The 15828-nt window shown below is 40.3% G+C and overlaps 1 protein-coding gene across 5 annotated transcripts in view; it reads right to left on the reverse strand.

The window, feature by feature from the left end:
• slco4a1 (solute carrier organic anion transporter family, member 4A1) overlaps window positions 1–10800 on the reverse strand; it is a 210291-nt gene extending 199491 nt beyond the window's left edge. For 3 of the 5 annotated variants that reach the window (XM_059980750.1, XM_059980755.1, XM_059980756.1), the window contains exon 1: window positions 10740–10800. The gene's annotated coding sequence lies outside the window, so the exon portion shown is untranslated. Of the gene's footprint in view, window positions 1–9623; window positions 9665–10739 lie in introns of those variants that run through there. The other 2 variants (XM_059980758.1, XM_059980752.1) reach the window with 2 other exon arrangements.
• Window positions 10801–15828: the final 5028 nt, after the last annotated feature.

A 15828-nucleotide genomic window follows, 5' to 3' on the forward strand; every position in this document is an offset into this window, starting at 1 on the left:
AGGTGAGAGTGGATATCAGACCACTGGAAAACAGTGCTGGAGAAGTAGTAATGGGGGATCTGGAAACGGCAGATGAACTGAGTAAGTGTTTTGCATCAGTCTTCACTGTGGAAGACACTAGCAACATGACGAAAGTTCCAAGTGTCAAGGTCATTACTAGAGAGAACTTTCTTTTGGAAACTGAAAGATCTAAAGGTGGATAAGTCCCTTGGACCGGATGGCGTACACCCCAGGGTTCTGAAAGAGGTGGCTGAAGAGATCATAGAGGCATTAACAATGATCTTTCAAGAACCACAAGATTCTGGAATGGTTCTGGAGGACTGGAAAATTGCAAATATCATTCCACTCCAAGGAGCGGGGGAAGCAGATGGAAGGAAATTATAGGCCAGTTGGTCTAACATCAGTGATTGGGAAAATGTTGGAAGCGATTGTTCAGGATGAGGTCTCAGGGAACTTGGAGGCACATGATAAAAATAGACTCTAGGCCATGGTTTCCGCAAGCAAAAATCTTGCCTGACCCATCTGTGGGAATTCTTTGAAGAATCAACAAGCAGGATAGATAATTACCACCCTATCAACCTGCTCTCAATAATCAGCAAAGTAACAGAAAGAGTCATCAACTGCGCCATCACGCAACACCTACTCAGCAATAACCTGTTTACAGATGCCTAGCTTGGGTGCTGTCAAGGCCTCTCAGCTCCTGACTCCTTCACCTCCCTGGTCCACCTAAATACCAAAGGTGAGGTGAGTGTGAAAGCCCTCAATATTATGGCAGCATTTGATAGAGTATTGCATCAAGGTACCCTAGCTAAAATGGAGTCAATGGGAATTTGGGGGGTGGGAAACCCTCCACTGGTTGGAATCGAACCCGGCACAAAGGAAGATGGTTGTGGTGGTTAAAGGTCAATCATCATATCCTCAGGACATCACTGCAGATGTTCCTCAGGGAAATGTCCTAGGACCAACTGACTTCAGCTGCTTCATCAGTGACCTTCCTTCGGTCATAAGCTCAGAAGTGGAGATGTTTGCAGATGACTAAACAATGTTCTGCACCATATATGACTCCTCGGATAGTGAAGCAGTTCATACCCAAATGAAGCAGGACCTGGACAATATCCAGGTGTGGGCTGACAAGTAACATTCAAACCAAGCAAGTACAGGCAATAACCATCTCCAACAAGAGAGTCTCTAACCATCATCCCTTGACATTCACTGGTATCACCATCACTGATTCCCCTACTATCAATATCCTGGGGGAGGGGGGGTTACAATTAACAAGAAACTGAACTAGTCTAGCCATACAGCGAGTCAAAGGGTAGGAATCCTGCCTTGTGGAACTCACCTCCCGACTCCCAAAGCCTGTCCACCATCTACAAGGCTCAGGTCAAGGGTGTATTGGAATACTCGCCATTTGCCTAGATAAGTGCAACTCTACCAATATTCAAGAAGCTTGACACTATCCAGTACAAGGCAGTCAACTTGATTGCTATGCCTTCCACAAGCAACCAATCCCTCCACCATCAATAAACAGTTGCAGCTGTGTGTACTATCTACAAGATGCATTGCAACAACACACCCAAGTTCCTAAGGCAACACTTTCCATACCCACGACCACTACCATCTGGAACAGTGGTTCCCAACGTGGGGAGTAGCCCCACAGGGGTTAATTTGATTTTTTAAGGGGGGCAATTCAAGAATGAGTTGTTAACAGTGAATTTTTTTCTAGTAAGACTGTGTGAGTATGTGTGTGTGCGAGTTAATACATGTGTATATACAGTATGCATACATAAAAATACTTGTATGTACATGTGTAATTGCGTATATACTGTATATAGTATATCACCATCATTACAACCGTCAAATGGCTTTCATAATTAAATTAATGAAATGACTGATGTAGGAAGGAACGAATGAACAAGTCCAAACGCGTAAGAAACTCGTACGAGGTCGCGCCAATGCTGCTTTTTGCAGTAGCTTTCGGTTCTTGGTGGTTTGAAGGTGTGTACATTGCGTCATCCCTTTTAAACGGTGTATCTGTCTTTGTATGCTGTAGAAACGAATCGGCATTGTTTTATTTATTTATTATTATTATTTTAATATCACTTAAGGTTTTTTTTTTACAATTTCTTAGTAATTTCTTCCTCAGAACTTTACAGTCCTTTGGTTCTTTTATTTTTCTCTTTCATGAATGCCATGTTCTTTGGAAGCTTGTTTAAACCAAGTTAATGGTCTTTTAGGCTTCCTTCAGGTGAATAGGAGTTCACTTTTGGAATAATAATTATATATCACCACAGGGGGCATCAGGATTTTAGAGTTGATTAGGTGGGGAATGGCCAAAAAAAAGGTTGGGAACCACTGGTCTAGAAGGACGAGAACAGCAGATACTTGGGAACACCACTGCTAGGAAATCCCCCTCCAAGTCACTCACCATCCTGACTTGGAAACATATCACCACTCCTTCATTGTCACTGGGTCAAAATCATGGAATTCCCTCTCTAACAGCACTGTGGGTGTACCAACACCTCAGGGACTGTAGTGGTTCAAGAAGGCAGCTTATCACCACCTTCTCAAGGGCAACTAGGGATGGACAATAAATACTGTCTTAGCTGGTGACACCCACATCCCATAAATAAATAAATAAAACAAAGGAGATTTGGTGTATGTTGTACACTTGGATTTTCAGAAGACACTTAACACAGTGTCACACGAGTCTACTTCACAAGCTAATTGTATTACAGGAAAAATTCCAGTATAGATAAAGAAGTTGTTGATTGGCAGGAGACAGAGTGGGAATAAAGAGCCTTTTCTGGTTGGCTGGTAGTGACGAGTGGTGTTCCACAGGGGTCTGTGTTGGGACCAATTTGACTTGTATGTCAATGATTTGGATGAGTGAATTGATGGTTTGGTTGCAAGATTTGCAGATGATATGATCAGTGGAGAGGCAGGTAGTTTTGAGGATGTAGAGAGGCTACAGAAGGACTTTGACTGATTAGGAGAATGGGAAAAAATGGCAGATAGAATAGGGTGTCAGGAAGTTTATCGTCATTCACCACGGTAGAACAAATGAGAGGGTTGACTATTTTCTAAACAGCAATAAAATTAAAAAAAATAAACTAAGGTGCAAGGGGACTTGGGAGTCCTTGTGCAGGATTCCCTATAGTTTAATTTGCAGGTTGAGTCTGTGGTGAGGAAGGCAAATGTGATGTTAGCATTCATTTCATGTGGTCTTGAATTTAAATGTAAAGATGTAATATTGATAAAAATCACAGAGTATTGTGAGCAATTCATCTTAGAAAGGATATACTGAATTTGGAAAGGGTTCAAAGGAAGTTCATAAAAATGATTCCAGGATGAAATGGCTTGACATATAATTCAGAAGAATGAGGGGTGACCTCCTTGACACCTATCAAATGATGAAAGGCATTGATTGAGTGGATGTTTCCTATGCTGGGAGAGTCTAAGACCAGAGGACACCACCTCAATATAGAGGGATGTCCATTTAGAACTGCGATGAGGAGGAATTTCTTTAGCCAGAGAATGATGAATCTGTGGAATTCTTTGCTGCAAGCAGCTGTGGAGGCCAAGTCTTTATGTACATTTCAGGCAGAGGTTGATAGATTCTGATTGGTCAGGGCATGAAGAGATGTGGGGAGGCCAGAGATTGAGGCTGAGAAAACAAATTGGATCAGCCATGATGGAATGGCAGAGTAGACTCAATGGGACAAATGGCCTAATCCTGCTCCTATAGCTTATGGTCTAAAACTTGTCGAAACATAATTAAAGTCTTGAACAACTAACACTCATGCTTGTTGGCCTGTTCCAGCTTCTGTGTTATCAATACATTGATTTTCAAATGTTAAAACTATCATACTTTAATAGGTTAATTTGTATCATTCATTCATTCATTATGTGCTGTGTTTTATGGCATGGGCAACCATGGTCTTTCCATGACGATGATTGTTCTTGGCAAATTCTTCAGTAGAAGTGGCTTGCAATTACTGCCTCCTGAGCAGTGTCTTTACAAGACAGACGATCCTAGCCATTATCAGTACTCTTCAGAGATGGTCTGCCTGATGTTAGTGTTCACATAACCAGGAACTGTGACATCCACCACCTGCTCCCATTGTTTCACGTGACCCTGATCAGGGGTTGGGGATGAAGCAGCTGCTACACCTTGCCCAAGGGTGACCTGCCAGCTACTCGAAGGAGGGAGCACTTCCACACCTCCTTTGATACAGAAATATCACCTGCCCCACCAACCATGGTGATATAATGCTGCTTTTTAGACATTATTAAAATCAATAAAATGAATGTTTTACCGCCAATGTTACTCCTTCTGGAATGAACCATCTGAACTCCATTAATTTCTCCTAACCATACACAAAGACAACATTGCACAGGAAATGATATCATTAGCCACATAATCCAGAGCAGAAAAGAAACTCTCCCAAGCAACTGATGAAAAGCAGCTCCCAATGCATCCCATTCCTGGGGAAAAAAAAAGACATTCCTAGCACTAAAAAATTGAACATCCAAGACTATTTATGCAATGTATGGAGTCTAAACTTGCCACATAATGTTAGGGCTTCTTCTTTCCAATATCAGCAAACTTTAACTTTATGGTACATCTTAATTGCCACTGTTAAACCAGATAATAAAAATTTACTTTTACAAGGAAGTCCTTTCTAAAAACAAAAATCCATGTGATTTTCTGTCTGTACTTATCTGATATTATGGCCTAAATTTTGTGGTAGCAATGATGGAAGTTCAATAGTTATCCAAGTACCTCCATTGATATTTCCGTGGATCTGCTCAGTTGCTGAAACTGCTCCAACATGCAACACTCTGAATGCCTGCTAGACTCAACCAATTGACTGAAAAATCCTCCAAGATATACGCGCCGCACTGAGCGAGTCAGGGCAGCTTTACAGGTAGGACTACAACAGGGACATAGTTACAAAGAAAGAGGGAAAGGAGTAAAGGAGGGATTAAGAAAAAGCAGATTAAAGAGTGAGGAGAAAAAGAGCAATAGATGAAAGAAATATGGCCTGTAAAAAATACATTACCAGTAGTAATATGGAAGAATGAGACTCTGAACTTCCAGAACAAAAGGGGCCAATCTGATGGGCAGAATATCCAAATTCTGTTTATACAGAGTATTTTATGGTCGGGGGATAATTATCTAAACCGATTAATAACATTATTTTGAGGCAACTGTAACCATTGCCCAAATTTACATACCTTTCAAGTTGGAGTCTCCCAATGAGGTGCAGCCAACTGACATAAGGTTCAGTTTATTCTGATAGAAAAATAAGCAGCAAGAGCCTCACAATGCAAGTCTGGGTCTGAATCAACAGTTCTGAAGTAACATGTGTCATTCTAAGATAACATGGGAGTGAACAATCCTGCCTGCTATGAATCAGGTTGGCGACTGCATCACTGTAGATTGCTTTGAAGGGTAAACTGTTTAACTATTCTTATTCCCTTGCATTTCTTCCAAATTGCTTGTTTTGGAAGAAATCATTACAGTTTCCTTCAGAAATTTGTTTTCCCCATTCTTCCTAATGAAGAAATAAACTGACATTATTGAAAATAACCATCAGCTTGTCTACTCTCTGCTCTATATCCAACTCATTTGCAGACACACAACTATCAATAGAAACTCCATTGGTCCAAGTTAATTTCTGGTTCTGTCAAGAAATTAACAAATCTTCAATCCAATTGGTAATAAAATACAGTTTCTTATATAGGCCCCACCTCATCTGCACTTCTTTGAAATAATTCTATAATTACACAAATTCTGGCTCAAAATTCCCAGATGAAGTCTGTAGACAAGTGTAATGACAGCTGGTGTCATTCAATCACCAACAGGAACAAAATGCAGCTGAATAGCTAGGGACTATGTGACTGTCTCCAGCGGATTGGAAAGCAAGTGACAAAGAACCAATGTCTCATAACAAACACAGCATTCAACTATTTCCCGAGCTCAGAAACCTGAATGGTAATCTGTGAATCATATATTTAGATAGTGCGTTGGAAGCATTCCTCCCTCCTATAATATTTCCTGTTTAATAAAAGTAGGAAGTAAAGCCACTTTCTTCAAACTTAATTCATGATGAATTATGTGCTTTTATTTGAAATCATTTTGAAACTTGCCACTGAGTATTAGTGATTGACTGCATCACACTGAAAAAACAGTTGGTGCTTATACAGCAAAATTGTTGCCAAAACATAATGCCCAAGGTTCTGTTGTACATTAAATAAAAATGAATTGCAAAGTCTTTGAACTGTCACACTTTATATAAGAAAAGCCAAGAATGAGCTAATAATATGCAAATTCTTAAATGTTTTTGGGACGTTCAAATGAACAAATGCAATTTTTGTGCTCAATGTTGTGTTTGAAAATCTGCTGCTAGTTTATTGATGTTTTTAAACTCTATATTGCCTTTGAATAAATTTGTTTTCTCAGGATTTTAGCCACCATCTTGAAAACCTTTTAAATGACTTAAAGTGAACAGGGGAGATACAAGAGACTGCTGAAATCTGGAACAACAATCTATGAGACAAACAGTGGTTTAAGTGACATCTGTAGGAGGAAAGGAATTGCCAACATTTTGGTTCAAAATCATCAAGGAATCCCACCATCCAGGCCATGCTGTCTTATTGCTACTGCCATAGAGAAGAAAATACAGGCACCTTAGATCCCATACCACATCAGGTTCAGGAACAGTTATTACCCATCAATCATCAGGCTCCTGATCCAGCCTTCACTCACATTATCGCTGAACTAATTCCACAAACTATGGAATCATTTTCATGGACTCAAACTTAGTATTTGTACAGATTGTCTTCTTTTTCACGTCTATTTGTGTATCGCTTTTCAATGATTCTATCGTACTTAGAAACCCCACATCAGAATTGATTCCCTTCCTCCTACTGATGTTGCTTGACCTGCTAAGTTCTTCTAGCAGGTAGCAGTTGCTTCTGATGAACAAATTTTGCACACGGAAAATGGAATGGAAGGGAAAAACCTTTAATTACTGATTGGCAATGGGGAATAAAGTGAGGAATAATCCTGAAGAGAGAGGCCCAATGGCTCTTGACATGAACAAACCAAACTTGTTGCACACCATATACTCTGCACTACCTGGAATGAGGGAAAATGATGGTGAGAGTCCCATTCAGGACAACAACCAGCATGGGAAAGTGTTAGTTCTGCTGGGAGCAAGAGCATTAGCAGAAGAGAAGTTGAGTTAATCTGAGGGTGCATTTGTGAATTTGGTGAAAGGGAGAGTGAAGTCTGAGAGTAGTATCTAAGTGCATCCTACCTGATAGGGAATGAGGGAGATCTTTACCTCTGAATGTGTTCAGTGATAAAGAGAAAGAACTTTGAAGAAGACAAAAGATCAGCAAACTCTGTGAAGAGCATGGCGATTGAAAGGAGGTAGAATCTCAGCACAAGAACCTTCAGGTTGGATCCATTTACAGGGGAAAAGGTAGTTTAGAAGGTTTGTAATAAGGAGGCCATAAAACAATACGTGGACTCCAAGGCACCTTAATGGGAACAGGAGGAGAGGCCAAAGAATAATACTGCCACGTTGATGCTACTAAAACTTTGGGCAGAACAGCTGGTATAAGACAGTCTCAGGTAAAAAGCTCCACATAAAGCTTCACAAAGTACAAGTCACAGTGCAAAGCAAACACACATTCTTAATGAGAATTCCACCAGGTCTCTTCACTTTACTGGCAATTTCCTCAATATTGTGATTTATACTCTAAATGCAATTTTTTTTGTTTTTAGTAACAGCAACAACATATTCTCATTTAACTTCTTGCAGAAGTCATCTTTATTTCCCCTTTATGCGTTTGTGAATAATCATCCAAATAAAAATAAGTCTTTTACAATAAACATCCAGTAAAAAAAATGTTGGAAGGTAGAAACTTGAACTGCTCCATTCTAAAATTACAAGACAATGACATTATTTTGGAGAGAAATTGCTCATGCATGACTACATATATAGAAGTACATAAAAATATAACAGTATCAGATATAGAAGTAGAATAAAAATCTTCTCCTACAAAACACAAGACCATAAGACATTGGAGCAGAATTAGGACATTCAGGTCATTGAATCTGCTCCACTATTCCATTATGGCTGACTGTCTATCCCATTACCATTATCCTGCCCGGTCCTGCCATAAACAAAAATCCCCCAATTTTAATTTTGCATAAGATCAATGGCTAAGTCCTCACAGCCCTTGGGGCAGAAATTTCCAAGGATTCACCAAGCATCAGGTGAAGAGATCTCTCCTTATTTCAGCCCTTATTTTGAGACCATGACACCTAGGACTCTTCAGCAAAGGAAATGGCTTAGCTCTGTTTTGGCTTGTCAAGTCCTATAGATATTTTTAAAAGGTTAATGAGGACAGAATGATGTACTGGAATGACAAGAGTACAATGAAGATGCACTATATTGGTTGGTGGAATTGGGGCTGAGTTGTCCAATGTGAACAGAAAGAGCAAATGATAAATACAAAATAATCTGTAGATGCTGAAAAACCAGAATGACACATTCAAAATGCTGTAGGAACTCCGCAGACCAGGCAACACCCATTAATGAAGGGTTTCAGTCTGAATCATCAACTCTTTATTCCTCTCCGTGGATGCTGCTTGACCTGCTGAGTTCCTCCAGCACATTATGTGTATCACTCAGAGATAAAGCACACTGGGCCTATATTCTTAAATTTTAAATGGCAAGGCATCTTTCAAGAACTCAAAATGTTAACTGGACGTGAAAAAATAGATGTAGACGTAATATTTTCTCTGGCTATCAGGTCTAGCATATGGAATGATCTTTTCAAGATGGAGAGCTGGCCATTCAAGGCAAACTCATGATGCAGGTTCTTCACCAAAGAGTAGCGAATTTGAGTCATAGCTGTACAACACAAAGTGAACTCTTTATCTCACCACATTCATCCCAACATTTTACCCATCAACATGAATTCCATCTGCCTCTACCCATTTGAAGTCTTGCCTGTCTAAATGCCTCCTAAACATAGAAATTGTATCTAAAAGCACATTCTATATATCAATCAGATATATTGAATGGACAGAGGGCATTAGTTTCCTGGGGTAGAAATGTCTAATAGCAGATGGCATGCATTGAAGGAAAGAGGTCGGTTCAAGGGGGAGGCGAGAGGCAAGTTTTTTTACTCAGTGAGTCATGAATGCCTGGAATACGCTGCCCGCTATAGTGTGAGGGGCAAATACATCAGCAGCTTTCAAGAAAGGTTTGGATAGGCACAAGGATGCAAGGAAGATGGAGGGATATGGACGTGGTGTAGGGAGGAAGGATGTGTGGGTGTTTTTAATTTGTTTTTCATCTGGCTGGGCAGGGCATTGTGGGACAAATGGCCTGTTCCTATGCTGTACTGTTCTATGTTCTAACCACTCTCTGGGTTAAAAAAAATACCTGCTTAGGTCTCCTACCCCTCACTTTAAATCTCTGTCCACCTGTTCTTGATGTTCTTATCAGACCAATTAACGTTTTACTATCTCTGCCCCTCATGATCATATATACTATTAAATAACCGGCAGCCCCCATCACGCCAAGCAGACATACCCAGTTTATCTAATCTCTTTCCATAACTGAAGCCGTCCTGTCCATTCTGGTTAATGTCCTCCGCATTCTCTCCAGTGCAATCACATCCTTTGAATTTGTTACCCAGGAAACCAGTGGCTGAATATATCCGAAAGACAGATCAGTAGATTTTTTTAATATTGTGGAAACCAGGATTAGCATAGGAAACTGGTGTGAGATTTTGTCGAATGACACACTACAGTACAAATGGCTGAATATCGTACACCCCCCCCCCCCCACCTTTATGTTCTCATGTTAGAACTCACCTAAGGAAAAAAAATGCTGGTTCAATAATAGGGGTAAGCAAAATAAAAGTTTCGTTCAGAATACATATTTCGTCTAAAAAATTGGAAAACCAGCTAACTTTGTACGAGCAATGACGTCAATTCATCACACTGAACTGTCCAGGAAATTACGAGCACGTTGACTCTCTGCCAGATACACGAAAACGCGTGACCAAGTGTGGAATTTCTCCCGTGTCAAGAGCAGGAAGGCAGCACCTTAAAGGAGCAGTCGAGGTTAATTTACAAGATATTACCAGAACCTTGCCGTTTGAATAAGTGCCAAGCACCTGTTAGACCATGTAAAACGAAGGCAACCGAAATGACCTGTAGTAACCTCTGCAAACAGTCTTTGTAAAAGAAGCATATTACTTCCAGATCACTGTTTTTCCAATTCGTATTACATTGCGTTTGGTGTTATTTTAAAGAGTAATGTTTTAAAACCAGCAATCTAACCTTCCTAACAGACTAACCCTTCCTAAATACTACAATGTATCAGTTCACCTTTAGTCCACATAACAAAATGCACTGATGTTGCTAATAACACTAGTATTAGCATGAATTCACATTAGTGTTATTTAAATTACAAGCATCGGCGACACAATGAGCTTGAATAATTCAGCCAAAAAAAAAATACGCACAAAGACTCATATAAGCCCGCGTAAATCTAACCGCATGTTGCGAATTGAAGTGAATGATTATGAAATAAATTGGCCGAATTTCCACCACAGGTGATTTGTTCAGGGTCTATGAAGAGGAGCGAGTATAGCTAGCTGGATGGATGAATGCCGCAAGCGAGAAAGGTAAAGAGACTCACATGCAATGCTGTAGATTCAGTGACGGCTCTCTGTCCGTGTTCATGCCCCATTCAAGAAGCACGGCGACAATCAAACCCTGGAAACGATGATTGCCAACCAGCCTAGCCAATGAAAGGACTCATTTTATGGAGCGAGAGAACAAGAACCAATTAGATGCAAGTCGATGAATAATATGTCCACTGAAGATGCAGCTTCTCGGCTAAAATAGAGTTTCGACTCTTTTTAGAAATTCCTGGTATCAAGAGCAATTTTCCATGCGGTGCAAATAAAATCAAATGATTTTTCCCCTTCTTTTCTAGTAAGGGATGTATGATGGTTGTTGTTTAAGAGGAAAGTATCTACAAAATCAAGAAATTCATAATGAATTGAACTATTAATCTACAATGAGTAATTACTTGGCTGTTGAAATACTTCCCTGAAATCTCACTGCATGTTATTTTATATGTCAGTATGGGCGTTTAGAGAATGTGAAAAATTGTTCATTGTGCTTGCTCCAGCATTTTATAAAGATTTTTGTTAACCTCAATGAACTAACCCACTTTCCTGATTTCTTTAATGTCTAAACTCTGTTAACGTCTGACCCGAATATTCTCAGAGAATGAGCCTCCTGAGTACAGAATTTCAAAGTTTCAATATCGTCTGACTGAAATTTTTTTCACCTTCGTCCTGCAAGAGTAATCCTTGGCTTTGAGACTGTCCACTGGTCCTCGTCGAGAAGTTAATTCAGCACCTACACTTCAGACCCCTTAATAACCTTGTATTTGTTAAAAGCCGTTACGTCTCATCCTCTCCAGAGATTATATGCCTAATCTGCATAGCCATTCTTCATACAACATACAACGATGCATTTCACTGTATGTTTTAATGTACACGTGACAAATAAATCTGAATCTTGAACATATCTGCTATCCAGGAACCAATGTGGCAAATCATCAGTGCTCTGTACACTTGCTCCAAATGCTTCCTTGGGTGAGAGGGCCTGTCCTTCACAGTCTTCCATATAGAGTCTCAACGGGAAATATCAAATGCGTCATGAAATGGGTTAACTCAGCAACTGCAGTTCAATGGAATACATAATATAGAAGAAAAAAAATCAATCAACTACAGTATACGTAGAGTAAAAATTCAGCAAAAACTAAAATAATATATATTTAAAAAGTGAAGAAGTGCTCACGGGTTCCAAAGACCATTTAGGAATTGGATGGCAGAGGGGAAGAAGCTGAACCTGAATGGCTGAGTCTCTGCCATCTATTTTCAACCCATTAAGTAATTCCCAGTCCACCCCAGTGGGTTTCCTTCCTGAAATCTGTGCTGTAGCTGTGTTTACTCAATTCAATTCATCTTCTTAGGCAGTTTCTTGGCATGGATAAGCAGCTGTCTCGTTCAGTTCTGTAAGTGTCTATGGTGACTGATGAGGTAAGTCAGTGTGCATAATGGGACCCACAGACCTGGGAGTGAGTGGGTTGGGAGATGCTTGATGAAGTGGGGTAGGTAGAGAATGTATGTGGACAAAGGGCAGCAGCTCCTCTCAAACTACCCACCTGCCCACCCAACTGTGGCAAAATGAAGGGAGATTCCTCTAACTTCTTTCTTAAAGACAGTCACAGTGATAGCAGCTCTGAAATCCCCTAGCATTCACTCTGTTTTCAAACATGGGTGATGAGCTAATTAATCTATAAATTGTTAGCTTCTAGCTGTCATATTTAAGAATTTCAGCAGTATTACTGTCTGCTGCACTTCCTCCTCAAAGTCATTTATGAAAATCATGAAGAGCAGGGGTTCCCAGATCACTGTGGAACACCATTAGTCACTGACCTCCAGGCAGATTACACTCCAAGTACTACCACCATCTGCCTCATGTGAGCTAGCCAATTCCAAATCCACTCTGCAACGTTTCCATGATTCCCATGCCTCATGACTTTATAATAGCGTAAATTTCTTAGAGGACCTCATTCTCTCTAGACCAGCATGAATCACTGCACTAGACCTATAGAACTTCATTAGATCAGTCGGTTGGGAATGTATTCTTCCATTAAGCAATTTCATGTTCCTGGATGTCAAGATCTCTGAGGACCTAATCTGGATGCCACAATCAAGAAGGCAAGATGCAACTATATTCCATTAGGAGTTTGAGGAGATGAGGTTTGTCAACTAAAACACTTGAAAACTTCCACAAATATACAGTGTAGAGCATCCTGACTGGCTGTATCTCTGTCTGGTATGGGGAGGGAGTGTGGGTGGGGCTACAGCACAACATCGAAAAAGTTCCAGAAACTTGTTAAATTAGCTCCATCATGGGTACTAGCCTCCATACTATCCAAGACATCTTCAAGGAGGGGTGCCTTAGGAAAGGGGTGTCCATCATAAAGGATCCCCACCACCCAGGACATGCCCTCTTCACACTGTTACTATCGGGAAGGGGGTACAGAAGCCTGAAGGCACACACTCAGTCACTCAGGAACAGCTTCTTCCCCACTGCCATCTGATTTTTGAATGGACTTTGAACCCATGAACACTGCCTCACTATTGTTTCATTTCTGATTTTTGCTCTACTTATTGTGACTTAACTATTTAATAGACAGATATATACTTGATGTAACTCAATTTGTTCTCTATTTATTTATCACGTATTTCATTGTACAGCTGCTGTAAGGTTAGCAAATTTCATGACATATGCTGGTGATATTAAGCCTGATTCTGATTCTGATAAAGTGTTTTATTCATAAATTATATTCCATTTCCATTTTACATTTTACATGTTTAATTTCCTGTGTCCATTTGTAAGCAACCATAATGACTCAAGCTATTATCTTACATATTGATCAACACCCTTTTCAGTCTGTTTTTATATTTCTCACTACTTTATTCTGTTCTTGCATTATACTTCCTTTCTCTTGATCAAGATCTTGAACTTGCAATGATACTTTATTAAACAAAGTAACATACAACTTCTAGCATTTTTAGCTTGCAGTATTAAAATAGACATAGCTATCGAACAGCTATAGTTTTGAAATTCCTGCAGAAATTTTTTTTTATTGTGAGCCTGAAACTCTGTAACACCAGATCCCCATGTTTCCATTAACATAATTGTTTTTATAATGCAAATTTGTAGGATGTGAATATTCTCAGAACTCGACTACCTCTTTATAGCAGAACTGCCTGTATGGACTGCTGCACTACAGCGGGCTGCATTTTGTTGGATGTTTAAAGTTTATGTGTTTCCGGAGCAAGATATTAATCTAGACAAATAGAGGTAATAACTCTTGTGCCTCATTGATGGTAGAAAGAATTTAGTGAGGCAGATAATGCAACGTCTCTCTGTCACGGATTTGTAGCCACGGTATTTGTAAGGATAATCCAGTTATGTTTCAGATCAATGGGAAATTTTGGAGTTTGATGATGGTGATTATCTCTGACATATATCATGAAATTTGTTATTTTGTGGAGGCAATACGGTGCAGTAGAGTACATAAAAAGTTACAACAAGAAAAATGAATGTACAAATAAATAGTGCAAAAAATAAAAGGAGCAAAATAGTGAGGTCAGATACCTGAAGGTGGAGGGGAAGGAGCTGTTCCTAAAACATCGAGTGTGCATCGTCAGGCACCTGTACCTCTTCTCCAATGGTAGTAATGAGAAGATGGCATGTTTAGGTGAGGGATGGATGCCACCCTTCTTGGGTTGCCCCTTTTGAAGAGGTCCTCGATGGTGAGGTGGCTGAAGCCCATGATGGAGATGGCTGAGTCTACAACCCTCTGCAGCTTTTTCTGATCCTGTGTATTGGTGATGCAACTACCAACTCTCCACTGAATGTGCGTAGAAGTTCACCAGAGATGGTACTGCCATTGAATACTGTATTAGAACAATAAACATGATGACACATGCACATGAGACACAAGAGACCGCAGATGCTGAAATCTGACTGTAGTTGAGGAACTCAGCGGTCAGGGACTACACCAGAACTGAGTGTATAGAGGGAAATAGCAATAAAACGAGTGAAGGGTATGAGCTGGAAGGTGGCTTGGGGAATGGTGGAACCAAGTGACATGGAGGATGATCAGAAGAGATGGGTGAGGGTTTGGAGAGCTTAGAGACAGTAGATGGTGGATGATTGATGGAAGCAAGTAAGGAAGAAAGAACAGGAAAGTGAAGTGGAGCCTGATGGGGGGATAGAAACAAGAAGATAGAGAGGTTCAAAGTTGTTGTGGAGCCACGCCAGGGAGATGGAACCAGATGAAAAGGAACTCAAAAGGTTAAGCCAAGGAGAAGAAAACAATGTTAATAAGTACGAGAAATTCTACAGAAGCTGGAAATAACAAAAATGACTCACACAAATGGCTGGAGAAACTCAGCAGGTCAAGAGGCATCTATGGAAATGAATAAACAGTCAAAGTTTCAGGCTAAGACCCTTCTTCAGGACTGAGAAGGAAGAGGGAAGTTGCCAAAATAAGGAGGTGGGAGGGGGATGGCTGGAAGGTGATAGGAGAAGCAAGATGGTGGGATAGGTCAAGGGATGGAGAAGAAAGAATATGATAGGAGAAGAGAAAGGACCACAGGAACAAAGGTAGAAGGAGGGGACCCAGGGAGCAATAATTGACAGGTGGGATAAATGAGGTCAAAGGTCAGAGTGGGGAACAGAAGAGGGGAGGGTGAGGATATTTTTTACCGGAATGAGAAATCAATATTCATGCCATCAGTTTGGAGACTACTCAGACGGAATATAAGGTGTTGTTCCTCCATCCTGGGGGTGGCTTCATCTTGGCAGCAGAGGAGGCCATAGACCAACATGTCGGAATGGGAATTGAAATTAAAAAGTTTGGTCACAGAGAAGTTGATAAGTAACACATGGGGATGGGAGTAAGAGCAAGGAAAAGGTGAACAAAGAGAAACAGAACGTAGGTGGATTGATGGAAGTGGGAAGGAATATTGGAGGAATGGGTGAACTAAAAATTAACATCTTAATGTTCATACTGTTGAGTTGCAGGCTACCCATGAGGAATATGAGATGTTGTTCTTGGAGCTTGCTTTTGGCCTCACTATGGCGGTGCAGTGGGCCTAGAACACTAGACTGGTATGGGAATGGAAAGG

This window comes from Hypanus sabinus, chromosome 9 (genome assembly GCF_030144855.1).
Source record: "Hypanus sabinus isolate sHypSab1 chromosome 9, sHypSab1.hap1, whole genome shotgun sequence".
Classification (NCBI taxonomy): Eukaryota; Metazoa; Chordata; class Chondrichthyes; order Myliobatiformes; family Dasyatidae; genus Hypanus; species Hypanus sabinus.